At 38.3% G+C, this 19,017-nt stretch overlaps 1 long non-coding RNA gene and 1 other non-coding gene across 2 annotated transcripts; one reads left to right on the top strand and one right to left on the bottom strand.

The window, feature by feature from the left end:
• Positions 1-8,583: 8,583 nt before the first annotated feature.
• LOC148580491 (small nucleolar RNA R71) lies at positions 8,584-8,691 on the top strand. Its single transcript, XR_015899608.1, has one exon. It is a non-coding gene; the product is annotated as a small nucleolar RNA R71 (small nucleolar RNA).
• An 8,092-nt stretch (positions 8,692-16,783) lies between these two features.
• LOC107622063 (uncharacterized) lies at positions 16,784-18,061 on the bottom strand. The gene is made up of 3 exons (XR_001616052.3): positions 17,986-18,061; positions 16,980-16,998; positions 16,784-16,848 (listed from the first exon to the last, which is right to left on the bottom strand). It is a non-coding gene; the product is annotated as an uncharacterized LOC107622063 (long non-coding RNA).
• Positions 18,062-19,017: the final 956 nt, after the last annotated feature.

The following is a 19,017-nucleotide window of genomic DNA, read 5'->3' as shown; positions in this document are numbered from 1 at the left end:
AAGGAAAATGATCCTTTCTGGTGGCTGTATTGAGCCTTCTGTAGTCAATACACATGCGCCACCCTGTAACTGTTCTTGTAGGAACCAGTTCATTTTTTTCATTATGAACCACTGTCATGCCTCCCTTTTTGGGGACAACTTGGACAGGGCTCACCCAAGGGCTATCAGAAATAGGATAAATAATCCCAGCCTCCAGTAATTTGGTGACCTCTTTCTGCACCACTTCCTTCATGGCTGGATTTAGCCGCCTCTGTGGTTGAACCACTGGCTTAGCATTGTCCTCCAATAAGATCTTGTGCATGCATCTTGCTGGGCTTATGCCCTTAAGGTCACCTATGGACCACCCAAGAGCTGTCTTGTGTGTCCTTAGCACTTGAATTAGTGCTTCCTCTTCCTGTGGATTTAAAGCAGAGATTATGATCACTGGAAAAGTGTCACCTTCTCCCAGAAATGCCTATTTCAGGGATGGTGGTAATGGTTTAAGCTCGGGTTTAGGAGGTTTTTCCTCTTCCTGAGGAAATTTCAGAGGCTCTTTCAATTCCTCTGAATCCTCAAAATCAGGCTGAACATCTTTAAAGATATCTTCCAACTCTAATTCGAGACTCTCAGCCATGTTGATCTCCTCTACCAAAGAGTCAATAAGATCAACTTTCATGCAGTCTTTTGGTGTGTCCGAATGCTGCATGGCATTGACAACATTCAACTTAAACTCATCCTCATTGACTCTCAGGGTGACTTCTCCCTTTTGGACATCAATGAGAGTTCGTCCAGTTGCTAGGAAAGGTCTTCCTAGGATGAGAGTAGCACTCTTGTGCTCCTCCATTTCCAGCACTACAAAGTCAGTGGAAAAGGCGAATGGCCCAACCTTGACAATCATGTCCTCAATCACGCCTGATGGATATTTAATGGAGCCATCAGCAAGTTGGAGACATATCCGGGTTGGTTTGACTTCTTCAGTTAAACCAAGCTTTCTGATAGTAGATGCAGGTATTAGATTGATGCTTGCTCCAAGTCTTGGTGTAATTACCCTCTAGTGTGCATGGTATCAGAAAGCTCTCGGGATCCTTAAGCTTTTCTGGAAAGCTTTTCAGAATGACTGCACTACATTCTTCAGTGAGGAGAACTCTTTCAGTTTCTCTCCAATCCTTCTTATGACTCAAGATTTCTTTCATGAACTTGGCATAAGAAGGTATTTGCTCAAGTGCCTTTGTAAACGGAATTTTTATTTCAAGAGTCCGAAGATAGTCTGCAAAGCGAGCAAATTGCTTATCCTGCTCCTCTTTGTGGAGTTTTTGAGGATAAGGCATCTTGGCTTTGTATTCCTCAACCTTAGTTCCTGCAGGTTTACTTCCTACAGAGGTGGTTGGAGAAGCCTTTTTAGAGGTGTTGTTATTAGCACTAGTGTGTGTCTGATCTCTCACTGGCATTTGATTGCCAGAGTCAGAAGCTAGAGTGGCGTTGGACGCCAACTCCTTACTTGTTCCTGGCGTTTGAACACCTGAACTGTGCTTCTTTTAGGCGTTCAACACCAATTCCTTGCTTGTTTCTGGCGTTGAACGCCAGGACTGAGCATGGTTTGGGCGTTCAACGCCAGCTTTCCACCCAATTTCTGGCGTTTGATTGCCAGAATTATTCCTCTCCGGGCTCTTACTGTCCTCAGATGGATTTTGGGTAGTTTGCTCATTTCTTGGCTTCCTGCTACCTTGAGGTGGGGCATCTAATATTTTTCCACTTCTCAATTGAACTGCTTGGCAATCTTCTGTTATTTGTTTTGACAGCTGCTGCTTTGTTTGCTTTAATTGTACTACCATATTTATATCAGCCATTCTTGTCTCTTGTAATCTCTCCTTGAATTCGGCTAACTGTTTTGTTAGAAAATCCAATTGCTGATTGGTGCACGAAATTGTGATCTCAGGCAACGGCGCCAAAAACTTGGTACGCACGTCTTAATAAATCGTTTTTCATTCACAACTTCGATACAACTAACCAGCAAGTGTACTGGGTCGTCCAAGTAATAAACCTTACGTGAGTAAGGGTCGATCCCACGGAGATTGTTGGTATGAAGCAAGCTATGGTCACCTTGTAAATCTCAGTCAGGCAGATATCAAAAGGTTATGGAGTTTTCGAAATTAAATAATAAGTAAACATAAAATAAGGATAGAAACACTTATGTATATCATTGGTGAGAATTTCAGATAAGTGTATAGAGATGCTTTCGTTCCTCTGTACCTTTGCTTTCCTGCTGTCTTCATCCAATCAGTCTTACTCCTTTCCATGGCTGGCTTTATGTAAGGACATCACCGTTGTCAATGGCTACATTTAATCCTCTCTGGAAAATGGTCCGATGCGCTGTCACTGCATGGCTAATCATCTGGAGGCATCACCCTTGTCAATGGCTGCATCCTATCCTCTTGTGAAAATGGTCCAAATGCTCTGTCACAGCACGGCTAATCATCTGAGGTTCTCGATCATGCTGGAATAGGATTTACCCTCCTTTTGCGTCTGTCACTACGCCCAGCACTCGCGAGTTTGAAGTTCGTCACAGTCATTCAATCCCAGAGTCCTACTCGGAATACCACAGACAAGGTTTAGACTTTCCGGACTCTCATGAATGCCGCCATCAATCTAGCTTATACCACGAAGATTCTGATTAAGAGATCCAAGAGATACTCATTCAATCTAAAGTAGAACGGAAGTGGTTGTCAGGCACGCGTTCATAGGGAATGATGATGATTGTCACGTTCATCACATTCAGGTTGAAGTGCGAATGAATATCTTAGAAGCGGAATAAGTTGAATTGAATAGAAAAACAGTAGTACTTTGCATTAATTCATGAGGAACAGCAGAGCTCCACACCTTAATCTATGGAGTGCAGAAACTCTACCATTGAAAATACATAAGTGAAAGGTCCAGGCATGGCCGAATGGCCAGCCCCCAAAACGAGATCACAGGATCAAAAATACAATCCAGGATGTAAAATACAATAGTAAAAAGTCCTATTTATACTAAACTAGTTACTAGGGTTTATAGAAGTAAGTAATTGATGCATAAATCCACTTCCAGGGCCCACTTGGTGTGTGCTTGGGCTGAGCTTGAATGTTACACATGCAGAGGCTCTTTCTGGAGTTGAACGCCAGGTTGTAACGTATTTCTGGCGTTCAACTCTGGTTTGTGACGTGTTTTTGGCGTTTAACTCTAGATAGCAGCGTAGAACCGGCGTTCAACGCCCTTTTACGTCGTCAAAACTCGGCCAAAGTATGGACTATTATATATTGCCGGAAAGCCCTGGATGTCTACTTTCCAACTTAATTGGAAGTGCTCCATTTTGAGTTCTGTAGATCCAAAAAATCTACTTTGAGTGCAGGGAGGTCAGAATCCAACAGCATCAGCAGTCCTTCTTCTACCTCTGAATCTGATTTTTGCTCAAGTCCCTCAATTTAAACCAGAAAATACCTGAAATCACAGAAAAATACACAAACTCATAGTAAAGTCCAGAAATGTGAATTTAACATAAAAACTAATGAAAACATCCCTAAAAGTAACTAGATTCTACTAAAAACATACTAAAAACAATGCCAAAAAGCGTATAAATTATCCGCTCATCACAACACCAAACTTAAATTGTTGCTTGTCCCCATGCAACTGAAAATCAAATAGGATAAAAAGAAGAGAATATACTATAAATTCCAAACTATCAATGAAACATAGCTCTAATCAGATGAGCGGAACTTGTAGTTTTTTTCCTCTTGAATAGTTTTGGCATCTCACTTTATCCATTGAGGTTCAGAATGATTGGCATCTATAGGAACTCAGAGTTCAGATAGTGTTATTGATTCTCCTAGTTCAGTATGATGATTCTTGAACGTAGCTATTTTATGAGTCTTGGCCGTGGCCCTAAGCACTTTGTTTTCCAGTATTACCACCGGATACATAAATGCCACAGACACATAATTGGGTGAAACTTTTCAGATTGTGACTCAGCTTTGCTAAAGTCCCCAATTAGAGGTGTCCAGGGTTCTTAAGCACACTCTTCTTTTGCTTTGGACCTTGACTTTAACCGCTCAGTCTCAAGTTTTCACTTGACACCTTCACGCCACAAGCACATGGTTAGGGACAGCTTGGTTTAGCCGCTTAGGCCAGGATTTTATTCCTTTAGGCCCTCCTATCCACTGATGCTCAAAGCCTTGGGATCCTTTTTATTGCCCTTGCCTTTTGGTTTTAAGGGTTATTGGCTTTTTGCTCTTGCCTTTTGGTTTTAAGAGCTTTTGGCTTTTTCTGCTTGCTTTTTCTCTCTATTTTTTTTTCTTTTTTTTTCGCTATTTTTTTTCTTTTTTTTCTGCAAGGTTTGTTCTTTGCTGCTTTTTCTTGCTTCAAGAACCATTTTTATGATTTTTCAGATTATCAAATAACATGTCTCTTTGTCATCATTCTTTCAAGAGCCAACATATTTAACATTCTTAAGCAACAACTTCAAAAGACATATGCACTGTTCAAGCATTCATTCAGAAATCAAGAAGCATTGTCACCACATCAATAAAATTAAGCTAAGTTCAAGGATAAATTCGAAACTCATGTACTTCTTGTTCTTTTGAATTAAAACATTTTTCCTTTAAGAGAGGTGATGGATTCATTGGACATTCATAACTTTAAGACATATTTACTAATTACTAATGATCATGTAATAAGACACAAACATGGATAAGCACTTAACATAGAAAACGAAAAACAGAGAATGTAAGAACAAGGAATGAGTCCACCTTAGTGATGGTGGCGTTTCCTTCTTGAGGAACCAATGATGTCCTTGAGCTCTTCTATGTCTCTTCCTTGTCTTTGTTGCTCCTCCCTCATTACTCTTTGATCTTCTCTAATTTCATGAAGGATGATGGAGTGCTCTTGATGCTCCACCCTTAGTTGTCCCATGTTGGAACTTAATTCTCCTAGGGAGGTGTTGATTTGCTCCCAATAGCTTTGTGGAGGAAAATGCATTTGAGGCATCTCCGGGATCACATGGTGATGAGCTTCATGCCTCTCTTGAGATCCATGAATGGGCTCTCTTGCTTGCTCCATCCTTTTCTTAGTGATGGGCTTCTCTTCCTCAATGGGAATGTCTCCTTCTATGAAAGCTCCAGCTGAGTAACATAGATGGCAAATATGATGAGGAAAAGCTAGCCTTGCCCAAGGGGAGGGCTTTTCGGCTATTTTGTAGAGTTCAAGGGAGATGACTTCATGAACTTCTACTTCCTCTCCAATCATGATGCTATGGATCATGATGGCCCGATCCACAGTAACTTCAGATCGGTTGATAGTGGAGATGATGGAGCGTTGGATGAACTCTAACCATCCTCTAGCTACAGGCTTGAGGTCCAGTCTTCTTAATTAAACCGGCTTGCCTTTGGAGTCAATCTTCCATTGAGCTCCTTCCACACATATGTCCATAAGGACTTGGTCCAACCTTTGATTAAAGTTGACCCTTCTAGTGTAGGGGCGTGCATCTCCTTGCATCATAGGCAAGTTAAACGCCAACCTCACATTTTCCGGACTAAAATCTAAGTATTTCCCCCGAACCATTGTAATATAATTCTTTGGATTCGGGTTCTTACTTTGATCATGGTTCTTAGTGATCCATGCATTGGCATAGAACTCTTGAACCATTAGGATGCCGACTTGTTGGATGGGGTTTGTTAGAACTTCCCAACCTCTTCTTTGGATTTCATGTCGGATCTCCGGATACTCATTTCTCTTGAGTTTGAAAGGGACCTCGGGGATCACCTTCTTCCTGGCCACAACATCATAGAAGTGGTCTTGATGAGCTTTGGAGATGAATCTTTCCATCTCCTATGACTCGGAGATGGAAGCTTTTGTCTTCCCTTTCCCTTTTCTAGAGGATTCTCCGGTCTTAGGTGCCATCAATGGTAATGGAAAAACAAAAAGCTTATGGCTTTACCACACCAAACTTAGAATATTGCTCGCCCTCGAGCAAGAGAAGAAAGAATAGATGAAGAAGAAGAAGAAATGGAGGAGAGGGAGAGAGAGATGTGTTTCGGCCAAGAAGGGGAAGAGAGGGTTGTGTTGTGTGAAAATGAGGAAGAATGGAGGGCTATATATAGGGAAGGGAGGGGGCGTAAGGTTCGGCCATATAGGGTGGGCTTGGGTGGGAAATTGATTTTGAATTTTGAAGGTAGGTGGAGTTTATAAGGTAGGTTTATGGGGAAGAGTGGATGGATGTGAGTGGTGAAGTGGTTATAGGGAAGAGAGATTGAGGTGATTGGTGAAGAGTTTTGGGGAAGAGTGTTTATGGGATTGTGTGAAAGAGGGGTGAGAAGAAGTGAGTGGAGGTAGGTGGGGATCCTGTAGGGTCCACAGATCCTGAGGTGATCCTGTGGGGTCCACAGATCCTGAGGTGATCCTGTGGGGTCCACAGATCCTGAGGTGTTTAAGGATTTACAACCTTGCACCAAATTAGGCATGCAAAATGCCCTTGCACACAACTCTGGGCGTTCAGCGCCAGATTGGTGCTTGTTCTGGACGTTGAATGCCCATTTGTTGCCCATTTCTGGTGTTGAACGCCAGAACCATGCTTGTTCTGGGCGTTCAGTGCCAGCTCTTCTCTAGGGTGCAATTCTTGCGTTCAAATGCCCAGATGCTGCCCATTTTGGGCGTTCAGCGCCAGAACCATGCTCTGTTCTGGCGTTGAACGCCAGTAAGGTCTTCCTCCAGGGTGTGAATTTTTTTCTGCTGTTTTTGGTTCCGTTTACAATTTTTATAATTATTTTGTGACTCCACATGATCATGAACCTAATAAAACATGAAAAACCATGAAAATAAAAATTAGATAAAGATTGGGTTGCCTCCCAACAAGCGCTTCTTTAATGTCAATAGCTTGACAGTGGGCTCTCATGGAGCCTCACAGATGTTCAGAGCATTGTTGAGACTCCCCAACACCAAACTTAGAGTTTGGATATGGGAGTTCAACACCAAACTTAGAGTTTGGTTGTGGCCTCCCAACACCAAACTTAGAGTTTGACTGTGGGGGCTCTGGTTGACTCTATTTTGAGAGGAGCTTTTTATGCTTCCTCTCCATGTTTATAGAAGGGTAACCTTGAGTTGTGAACACAAGGGAGTTCTCATTCAATTGAAGGACTAATTCACCTCTGTCAACATCAATCATAGCTCTTGCTGTGGCTAGGAAGGGTCTTCCAAGGACGATGAATTCATCCTCATCCTTCCCAGTATCAAGGACTATGAAATCAGCAGGGATGTAAAGGCCTTCAACCTTTACTAACACATCCTCTACTTGTCCATAAGCCTGTTTTCTTGAATTGTCTGCCATCTCTAATGAGATTTTAGCAGCTTGTACCCCATAGATTCCCAGTTTCTCTATTACAGAGAGGGGCATGAGGTTTATCCCTGAACCAAGGTCACACAGAGCCTTTTCAAAGATCATGTTGCCTATGGTACAAGGTATTATGAACTTTCCAGGATCCTGTTTCTTCTGAGGCAATGTCAGTTGATCCAGATCACTCAGTTCATTAGTGAACAAGGGAGGTTCATCTTCCCAAGTCTCAATACCAAATAATTTGGCATTCAGCTTCATGATTGCACCAAGGTACTTGGTAACTTGCTCTTCAGTAACATCCTTATTCTCTTCAGAAGAAGAATACTCATCAGAGCTCATGAAGGGCATAAGGAGGTTTAATGGAATCTCTATGGTCTCTAGATGAATCTCAGATTCCTTTGGTTCCTCAGAGGGAAACTCCTTATTGATCACTGGACGTCCCAGGAGGTCTTCCTCAATGGGATTCACGTCCTCAACCTCCCTATCAGGTTCGGCCATGGTAATTAATTCAATAGCCTTGCACTCTCCTTTTGGATTCTCTTCTATATTGCTTGGGAGAGTACTAGGAGGGATTTCAGTGATCCTTTTACTCAGCTGGCCTACTTGTGCTTCCAAATTTCTAATGGAAGACCTTGTTTCATTCATGAAGCTTACAGTGGCCTTGGACAGATCAGAGACTAAGTTTGCTAAATTAGAGGTATTTTGTCCAGAGTTCTCTATCTGTTGCTGAGTGGATGATGGAAAAGGTTTACTATTGTTAAACCTATTTCTTCCACCATTATTAAAGCCTTGTTGAGGCTTTTGTTGATCCTTCCATGAGAGATTTGGGTGATTTCTCCATGATGGATTATATGTGTTTCCATAATGTTCACCCATATAATTTACCTCTACTATTGCAGGGTTCTCAGGATCATAAGCTTCTTCTTCAGAAGATGCCTCTTGAGTACTGTTGGATGCAGCTTGCATTCCATTCAGACTCTGAGAAATTATATTGACTTGCTAAGTCAATATTTTATTCTGAGCCAATATGGCATTCAGAGTATCAATTTCAAGAAATCCCTTCTTCATAGGCGTCCCATTATTCACAGGATTCCTTTCAGAAGTGTACATGAACTGGTTATTAGCAACCATGTCAATGAGTTCTTGAGCTTCTTTAGGTGAATGGATCCACCTACAGAAGTATCCAATGACATCTTAGCTAATTCAGATAGACCATCATAGAATATATCCAGGATGGTCCATTCTGAAAGCATGTCAGAAGGACACTTTTTGGTCAGTCCTTTGTATCTCTCCCAAGCTTCATAGAGGGATTCACCTTCTTTCTGTCTGAAGGTCTGAACATCCACTCTAAGCTTACTCAGCTTTTGAGGAGGAAAGAACTTGGCTAAGAAAGCCTTGACCAGCTTATCCCAAGAGTTCAGGCTATCTTTGGCTTGAGAGTCCAACCACACTCTAGCTCTGTCTCTTACAGCAAAAGGGAAAAGCATGAGCCTGTAGACTTCAGGATCTACTCCATTAGTCTTAACAGTATCACAGATCTGCAAAAATTTAGTTAAGAACTGAAAAGGATCTTCAGATGGAAGTCCATAAAACTTGCAGTTCTGCTGCATCAGAGAAACTAATTGAGGTTTCAGCTCAAAGTTGTTTGCTCCAATGGTAGGGATGGAGATGCTTCTTCCATGTAAATTGGAATTAGGTGTAGTAAAGTCACCCAGCATCCTTCTTGCATTATTGTTGTTGGGTTCGGCTGCCATCTCCTTTACTTGTTCGAAATTTTCAATAAGGTTGTCTCTGGATTGTTGTAATTTAGCTTCTCTTAGTTTCCTCTTCAGAGTCCTTTCAGGTTCTGGATCAGCTTCAACAAGAATGCCTTTTTCCTTGTTCCTGCTCATAAGAAAGAGAAGAGAACAAGAAAAGAAGAGGAATCCTCTATGTCACAGTAAAGAGGTTCCTTATTGTTAGTAGAAGAAGGAAAGGAATAGGGGTGAAGAAGAATGAAGAATCCAAACACAAGGGTAAGAATAGGAGCAGTGATGTGAGATGAAGAGAAATGTTAGTAGATGAAATAATTAGAAGGAGATGAGGGAGAAGGATTTTCGAAAATTATTTTTGAAAAAGGGTTAGTGATTTTCGAAAATAGTCTTTGAAAAAGATGGTAGTTTTCGAAAATTAAAATCAAAAATTAAAATAATTAGTTAATTAAAAAGAAATTTTGAAAAAGAGGGGAGATATTTTCGAAAATTAGAGAGAGAGAGAGTTAGTTAGGTGGTTTTGAAAAAGATAAAAAACAAACAAAAAGTTAGTTAGTTAGTTGAAACAAATTTTGAAAAGATAAGAAGTTAGGAAGTTAGAAAAGATATTTTGAAATCAAATTTTTTTGAAAAAGATATGATTTTGAAAAAGATAAGATAATAAGATATTTTTGAAAAGATATTATTGAAATTAATTTTGAAAAAGATTTGATTTTTAAAATCACAATTAATGACTTGATTCACAAGAAATCACAAGATATGATTCTAGAACATAAAGTTTGAATCTTTCTTAACAAGTAAGTAACAAACTTGAAATTTTTGAATCAAAACATTAATTGATGATGTTATTTTCAAAAATTATGTGATAAAGATAAGAAAAAGATTTTTGAAAAATATATTCTTTTAAAATTTTCGAAAATAACTAAGAAAAATGAAAAAGATTTGATTTTTGAAAAAGATTTTGAAAAAGATAAGATTTTTAAATTGAAAATTTGATTTGACTCATAAGAAACAACTAAATTTTAAAAAGTTTTGAAAAAGTCAACTCAAATTTTCGAATTTATGAGAAGAAAAAGGAGAAGATATTTTTTTTATTTTTAAATTTTTAATGATGAGAGAAAAACATGAAAATGATGCAATGCATGAAAATTTTTAGATCAAAACAATGAATGCATGCAAGAATGCTATGAATGTCAAGATGAACACCAAGAACACGTTGAAGATCATGATGAACATCAAGAACATATTTTTGAAAAAATTTTTAATGCAAAGAAAACATGCAAGACACCAAACTTAGAAATCTTTCATGTTTAGACTCTATGGATGCAAAAATGCACATGTAAAACAAGAAAAGATGCAAAACAAGAAAACATCAAGATCAAACAAGAAGATTTACCAAGAACAACTTGAAGATCATGAAGAACACCATGAATGCATGAATTTTTCGAAAAAATGTAAGATGAATATGCAATTGACACCAAACTTTCAACTTGACTCAAGACTCAAACAAGAAACATGAAATATTTTTTATGTTTATGATTTTATGAAATTTTTTTTTTGAAAGATTTTTGAAAAAATTTTGAAAAGAAAACGAAAAAGAAAATTACCTAATCTGAGCAACAGGATGAACCGTCAGTTGTCCAAACTCGAACAATCCCCAGCAACGGCGCCAAAAACTTGGTGCACGAAATTGTGATCTCAGGCAACGGCGTCAAAAAATTGGTACGCACGTCTTAATAAATCGTTTTTCATTCACAACTTCGATACAACTAACCAGGAAGTGCACTGGGTCGTCCAAGTAATAAACCTTATGTGAGTAAGAGTCGATCCCACGGAGATTGTTGGTATGAAGCAAGCTATGGTCACCTTGTAAATCTCAGTCAGGCAGATATCAAAAGGTTATGGAGTTTTCGAAATTAAATAATAAGTAAACATAAAATAAGGATAGAAACACTTATGTATATCGTTGGTGAGAATTTCAGATAAGTGTATAGAGATGCTTTCGTTCCTTTGAACCTCTGCTTTCCTGCTGTCTTCATCCAATCAGTCTTACTCCTTTCCATGGCTGGCTTTATGTAAGGACATCACCGTTGTCAATGGCTACTTTTAATCCTCTCTGGAAAATGGTCCGATGCGCTGTCACTGCATGGCTAATCGTCTGGAGGCATCACCCTTGTCAATGGCTGCATCCTATCCTCTTGTGAAAATGGTCCAAATGCTCTGTCACAGCACGGCTAATCATCTGAGGTTCTCGATCATGCTGGAATAGGATTTACCCTCCTTTTGCGTCTGTCACTACGCCCAGCACTCGCGAGTTTGAAGTTCGTCACAGTCATTCAATCCCAGAGTCCTACTCGGAATACCACAGATAAGGTTTAGACTTTCCGGACTCTCATGAATGCCGCCATCAATCTAGCTTATACCACGAAGATTCTGATTAAGAGATCCAAGAGATACTCATTCAATCTAAAGTAGAACGGAAGTGGTTGTCAGGCACGCGTTCATAGGGAATGATGATGATTGTCACATTCATCACATTCAGGTTGAAGTGCGAATGAATATCTTAGAAGCGGAATAAGTTGAATTGAATAGAAAAACAGTAGTACTTTGCATTAATTCATGAGGAACAGCAGAGCTCCACACCTTAATCTATGGAGTGCAGAAACTCTACCGTTGAAAATACATAAGTGAAAGGTCCAGGCATGGCCAAATGGCCAGCCCCCAAAACGAGATCACAGGATCAAAAATACAATCCAGGATGTCAAATACAATAGTAAAAAGTCCTATTTATACTAAACTAGTTACTAGGGTTTACAAAAGTAAGTAATTGATGCATAAATCCACTTCCGAGGCCCACTTGGTGTGTGCTTGGGCTGAGCTTGAATGTTACACGTGCAGACGCTCTTTCTGGAGTTGAACGCCAGGTTGTAACGTATTTCTGGCGTTCAACTCTGGTTTGTGACGTGTTTTTGGCGTTTAACTCCAGATAGCAGCGTAGAACCGGCTTTCAACGCCATTTTATGTCATCAAAACTCGGCCAAAGTATGGACTATTATATATTGCTGGAAAGCCCTGGATGTCTAGTTTCCAACGCAATTAGAAGCGCACCATTTTGAGTTCTGTAGCTCCAGAAAATCCACTTTGAGTGAAGGGAGGTCAGAATCCAACAGCATCAGCAGTCCTTCTTCTACATCTGAATCTGATTTTTGCTCAAGTCCCTCAATTTCAGCCAGAAAATACCTGAAATCACAGAAAAACACACAAACTCATAGTAAAGTCCAGAAATGTGAATTTAACATAAAAACTAATGAAAACATCCCTAAAAGTAACTAGATTCTGCTAAAAACATACTAAAAACAATGCCAAAAAGAGTATAAATTATCCGCTCATCACTGATTGAATTCAGTAGCTTGTTCTGCAGGACTCAGTTCAGCAGTCACTATTCTAGCCTCTTCTTTCATAGAAGGTTCACTGCTTAGGTACAGATGCTTAGGTTCACTTAGACCCACCGGCTGAGTGGTCTAGAGAAGTCTGAGCACTCTCTGTAAGCCCATAATAGAAGATGTCTAACTGCACCCATTCTGAAAATATTTCAGAGGGGCATTTTCTTAGCATCTCTCTGTATCTCTCCCAAGCATCATAAAGAGATTCATTATCTCCTTGTTTAAAGCCTTGGATGTCCAGCCTTAGTTGTGTCATCCGTTTGGGAGGGAAGTATTGATTCAGGAATTTTTCTGACAGCTGCTTCCATGTCTTTATGCTAGCTTTAGGTTGGTTATTTAACCACCTCTTAGCTTGATCTTTTACAGCAAATGGAAATAGTAATAGTCTGTAGACATCCTGATCTATTTCCTTGTCATGTACTGTGTCAGCAATCTGTAAAAACTGTGCCAGAAACTGGGTAGGTTCTTCCTGTGGAAGACCGGAATACTGGTAACTTTGCTGCACCATGATAATGAGCTGAGGATTCAACTCAAAGCTACTGACTCCAATGGAGGGTATACTGATACTACTCCCATATGAAGCAGTAGTGGGGTTAGCATATGACCCCAGAGTCCTTCTGGACTGTTCATTTCCACTTAGATTCATGATGGAGAAAGGGAGATGATGTAAAATAAAAAAAATATTTTTATTTATTTATTTATTTATTTATTTTGAAAATAAAATAAATTAAAATAAAATAAATAAAAAATGGGTGAGGATTTTCGAAAAGTGAAGAGAGAGAAAGAAAAAAATTATGGTTGGGAAGTTTTGAAAAAGATATGATTGAAAGGATTTGATTGGAAAAGATATGATTTGAAAAAGATATGATTTTTAAATTTGATGACTAATTTAATGCTAATTTTTTCAAAATTTATGAGTGGAATGAAGAAAAGATATTTTTTTGATTTTTGAATTTTATGATGAAAGAGAAAAACACACAAAAGACACACAACTTAAAATTTTTAAATCTAAAGCTCCTTGTTTTCGAAAATTTTTGGAGGAAAAATACCAAGGAATACCAAACTTAAAAATTTTAAGATCAAAACACAAGAAAGACTCAAGAACACCTTGAAGAATCACAAGAACAACAAGAACATGAAGGTAGAACACCAAACTTAAAATTTTTAGAAAACCAAAATAAAATGTTCGAAAACAAAAGAGAAATCAACAAGAAAACACCAAACTTAAAGTTTGGCATAAGATTTAATAGAAAAATTATTTTTGAAAAAAGAATTTAAAAAGAAGATTCCCAGCAAGTGCACTGGGTCGTCCAAGTAATACCTTACGTGAGTAAGGGTCGATCCCACGGAGATTGTTGGTTTGAAGCAAGCTATGGTTATCTTACAACTCTTAGTCAGGATATTAATTAGTGGTTGTCAATTGACTTGCAAATGAACAAGAGAGCATGAAGTAAAGGTTACTTATTATGCAGTAATGGAGAATATGTTGGGGTTTTGGAGATGCTTTGTCTTCTGAATTTCAGCTTTTCTCTTGTATTCCTCTTCCCTCATGCATGCAAAAGTGCAAAGTTCCTTCCATGGCAAGCTGTGTGTTGGTGGATCACCGTTGTCAATGGCTACCATCTGTCCTCTCAGTGAAAAGGGTCCACGTGCGCTGTCACTACACGGCTAATCATCTGTCGGTTCCCACTCATGCTGGAATAGGATCCATTGATCCTTTTGTGTCTGTCACTACGCCCAACACTCGCGAGTTTGAAGCTCGTCACAGCCATCCAGTCCCAGAATCTTACTCGGAATACCACAGACAAGGTTTAGACTTTCCGGATTCTCATGAATGCTGCCATCAATCTAGCTTATACCACAAAGATTCTGATTAAGAAATCTAAGAGATACTCATTCAATCTGATGTAGAACGGAGGTGGTTGTCAAACACACGTTCATGAATTGAGGAAGGTGATGAGTGTCACGGATCATCACCTTCTCTATAATTAAGCGCGAATGAATATCTTAGATAGGAACACGCATATTTGAATGGAAAATAGAAATAGTTGCATTAATTCATCGGAACACAGCAGAGCTCCTCACCTCCAATAATGGAGTTTAGAGACTCATGCCGTCAGAGATTACAAAGTTCAGATCTAAAATGTCATGAGATACAAAATAGATCTCTAAAAGTTGATTAAATACTAAACCAGTAACCTAGGTTTACAGAAAATGAGTAAACTATGATAGATAGTACAGAAATCCACTTCTGGGGCCCACTTGGTGTGTGCTGGGACTGAGACTTAAGCTTCTCACGTGCCTGGGCTGTTTTGGGCGTTCAACTACAGGTTGTAACCTGTTTCTGGCGTTGAACTCCAACTTGTAACCTGTTTCTGGCGCTGGACGCCAGACTGCAACATGGAACTGGCGTTGAACGCCAGTTTACGTCATCTATCCTTGTGTAACGTATGGACTATTATATATTGTTGAAAAGCCCTGGATGTCTACTTTCCAACGCAATTAAAAGCGCACCAATTGGACTTCTGTAGCTCCAGAAAATCCATTCCGAGTGCAGAGAGGTCAGAATCCAACAACATCAGCAGTCCTTTTTCAGCCCGAATCAGATTTTTGCTCAGCTCCCTCAATTTCAGCTAGAAAATACCTGAAATTACAGAAAAATACACAAACTCATAGTAAAGTCCAGAGATATGAATTTTTCCTAGAAACTAATGAAAATATACTAAAAACATAACTAAAACATCCTAAAAGCTACATGAAATTAACCCCAAAAAGCGTATAAAATATCCGCTCATCAAGAATGCATCCCAATTATACACATAGAGAAGACCACAATCAGAACCTGTGATCCTTCAATAGCTTCCAGAAGGCCTGCTGATATAGGTCCTCCTTTCAGAGCCTAGTATCATCCCTGAAGGCAACTATGCCGTGTCTGCAGAGAGCTGCATAAAGATGATTGGTGAAGTTGAAGCGAGTTTCCTCTTTGAAACTGACAAACACGTCATATTTCCAATTCTTCTCAAGAGACAAGGGGCTTTGGATTCTTATATATTGATAATTAATTAGTATTTGATTGTTTAATTATTTATTATGTCCAAAAGATAATAGGGTAGTTAACTAATGCTACAAACAAAATCTTTGAAGATGCTTAGACAGTGAGCATACATAATAAGAACACACGAGACTAACCTCTCCCACTATACTTCTTACTTCTGGAGTCGCTTGTTTGAACTGAAAGCACTGATCCTGAGATTTTGTTAACCTCATACAGCAATACAGCCAAGAACAGAAAACTGCAATTATGCCAACATTAGAAGGGTGATCAACAAGTGTCCATATGAATAAACCAAAATATCAATTTATACATTTTGGATTTGGAACCATCTTAATGCTATGCTTGAGTACGATTCCATATCTAAATGGTAATCTATTATTTGCACAGAAGAGGTAGTAGTGTGTCTATTGCTATAGGGGTTGGGAGGAGCAATCAGGGCAACTGCTTCTGCTATGAAGACTCTGAATTAAAAGAAAAAAACTGTCATCCATTTTAAATCACATGAAACATTCAAATTATTAAGCAAGCTCTACCCAACTGCTAACAAAGAAAATATGGGGCTTTCGAGAAAAGTCGACTAGTAAAGCAATATATTTTCGGTTCAAAATACTAAATAGTGGTCAAATTGTGACAAAATCCAAAGTATAAATCAACTTCATGATCTATATAAAACGTGACACGATACAAATAGATTGTGGGTGGATTTATCTTAATCATTACTAAAAAGCTATACAATACATAACACATCCATTTGTATGATTATTTATCAATTTATAATATTTTAGTCACCATATTACTTACAAGCACAACTAATCCACAAAAAAATGACTCAGGTCACAAATAACTAAGCCTAGGTCAAATCAACAATAATTCAGTTAGAGAGCAATAAGATAACATCAAGAAGAAAAAGAAATACTTTAACAACCGAAAACTCCAAAGTTGCACCTCAGTCTCTGATGTATATCTGTTAGCTGCATTTGTAGAAGCCTTACTTGATGAGTTAATTCCTGCATGTGGAACATTTTTGTTGTTTAACTTCCAATTTAAATTTTCTGAAGCTATTTTAATCATGATCATTGTGATGTTTATGAAGAAATTGTACCTCCACAGTTTGACTGCTGCAAGATGGAAAAGAAGCAAAGTCAGACCCATCAAAAGCTCTTAAAAAGTGAAAATTCAAATATCACAATAACTTACCTTGAACCCAAGAAATCTTGTATTTTTACATCGTGATCCAATTTCTTGAAAGGTTTTCTTTAGTGCCTATATTTTAAACACAACCAGAATGTTCAGCATCACTAATAAAAGTTCAGAGGAAACACGAAATATGAACCCAATGCATCAAATGCACAATATATAGAAAAGACAAATGTGAGATGAAAAGAATGTCTTACTTCAAGACTTTCCAATTTCCTTCTCAAATAAAATGGCAAAAAGATTAGTTCATATATAATCAAAAAATGAAATAGAAAAAACACAACCTCAGTAGAAAGTTTTGACACATTCAACCTTTAAACCTTTCAAATCGATAACCAAATAATTTTTTGTTTTGACACATATGATCATGGATTTTAATGCAGTCAATTATATGTCACACTCAGTTTTGGCGAGTTTATATTGTGTCCGCATCACATATTACCTCTTGTATTAAATTTTCCATCTAATATAATAACGTCTTGCAAGTTGAAGGCAAAGCAAAAGAGCTCGAAACAAGAGAGAAGGAGTTTAAAAGCTAAGTGGAGGAGTATGCATTAAACAAGGAGAATTTTGAGAAACCCAATTAAGAACAAAAAGCAACAGATTCTCTATTTATTAGCACATATTGGAAGGTAACAAACACTAAACAAACTATAGAAGAATCCCTCAGAATTATGTAGATTAAACCTAAACAGAGGCTTAGAACTTGATAATATAATGTTTCACTGTGTTACTGGAAGCCCATCTGTCTAGAAGTTGAAAGCATATAAGATAGAATGATTTATTAAAAGGAAGGGTACAAATGTGAAAGACAGAGATCCCACATGGCACTGATGATTTCCTCAGGTTTAAACAATAATTTCTCAAAATCATTTCCTGATGATTTTTCTACATGGCACTGATGATAAACCCAATACAAAATATTGAAAATTTTTTCAACAGCGTCATTTTTTAGTTAGCAATTCTTTAAAAGTTTAAATGACTTTGAAATGGAGTTTGCTTTGACTAAATATGCTGTCATCTGGCACCAAAAAAACTATAAATTCCATAAAAAGCTAAAAGAAATGTGCACAGTTAAGAGTTGACTTGACTAAGAGACTTAGAGAAACCCTTCCTTAGAGGATGAATTTTAACAGAGTTAAGAAAGCGCGTATGAAAGGATCAATTGAGAAAGAAGATAAAGAAGAGTCGAGAGAAGAGTACCTGGGTGGAGCCATGGAAATTGAGAAGCTGGTTTCTGCTTTCCTGAAAAGCTAAAATTAAGAGTACCTGCGTTTGTGAAGCAGTTGAAGATAGAAGCCAGAAGAAGAAAACACACAGAACCCAAAAATATCATAAAGAATGAAAAATTAATTTCATATATAGTTTATGAAAACACACATAACCCAAAGATAGATACTATAGTCACTTCAGAATATGATAAATATACATCCTTGTATCTCAGAGTAACTACTAACTATACAAAATTCAATTTAATATAGTATAGGAAAATCAGAACTGAAAGATCATTTAAGTAAAAATGGATGCCAAAAGTTCATATTTAAGGGAAGAAAAGCTATGCCAACTACACCAATACCATCATCTAGTTAACTTGTAACAGCACACTCTTAACTCCTTACATCACCAACCAAGCACCTAACAAATTAACTAGCTAATTGTAACCACTTTAATTAATTCCTAACAGCCGACTATGTCAGTTATAGAGTTGCAAGGGAAAAAAAGAGAAGAAAATCTAGCCATCTCAGTTAAACAGAGCGCAAATATGAACAATCCAGAATAATTTTAAGAAGATAACAACGCATAGAAAGTAAACACGAAAAATCCAAACCTTAATAAGTAATTGCAAATAAGGATGTAAGCTTTGTGAAACTAAGCTAGGATAGATTTTTTCTGAGATCTGAGATCGGAGATCAGAGAAACACCTTAATATAAGTAAGCAATAGAAGATCTGAGTTGAGAGAGAGAGAGAGAGAGAGAGAGAGAGAGAGAGAGAGAGGGGAAGGGGTAAAGTTACGAAAGAAGACCTGAGATCATCGACTGGTTGAATAGTATCACCCCAACCGGTCCTCTGTAATCGGCGTCAATCACCCCCGCACCAACGTCAATCCAATGCTTCAACGGAAGACCCGATCGCGGAGCTACAGAGAAATAAAAACCCCCATAAATCATCACCAAAAACAATTTTGAAACCCTAACCCAAACAAAAACGAAGAAATCGGTGCCTTCTGGAATCAA

Source organism: Arachis ipaensis, chromosome B10, assembly GCF_059453495.1.
Source record: "Arachis ipaensis isolate K30076 ecotype BB chromosome B10, ASM5945349v1, whole genome shotgun sequence".
In the NCBI taxonomy this organism is placed as follows: Eukaryota; Viridiplantae; Streptophyta; class Magnoliopsida; order Fabales; family Fabaceae; genus Arachis; species Arachis ipaensis.
This window is presented reverse-complemented; position numbering and strand designations above follow the sequence as displayed.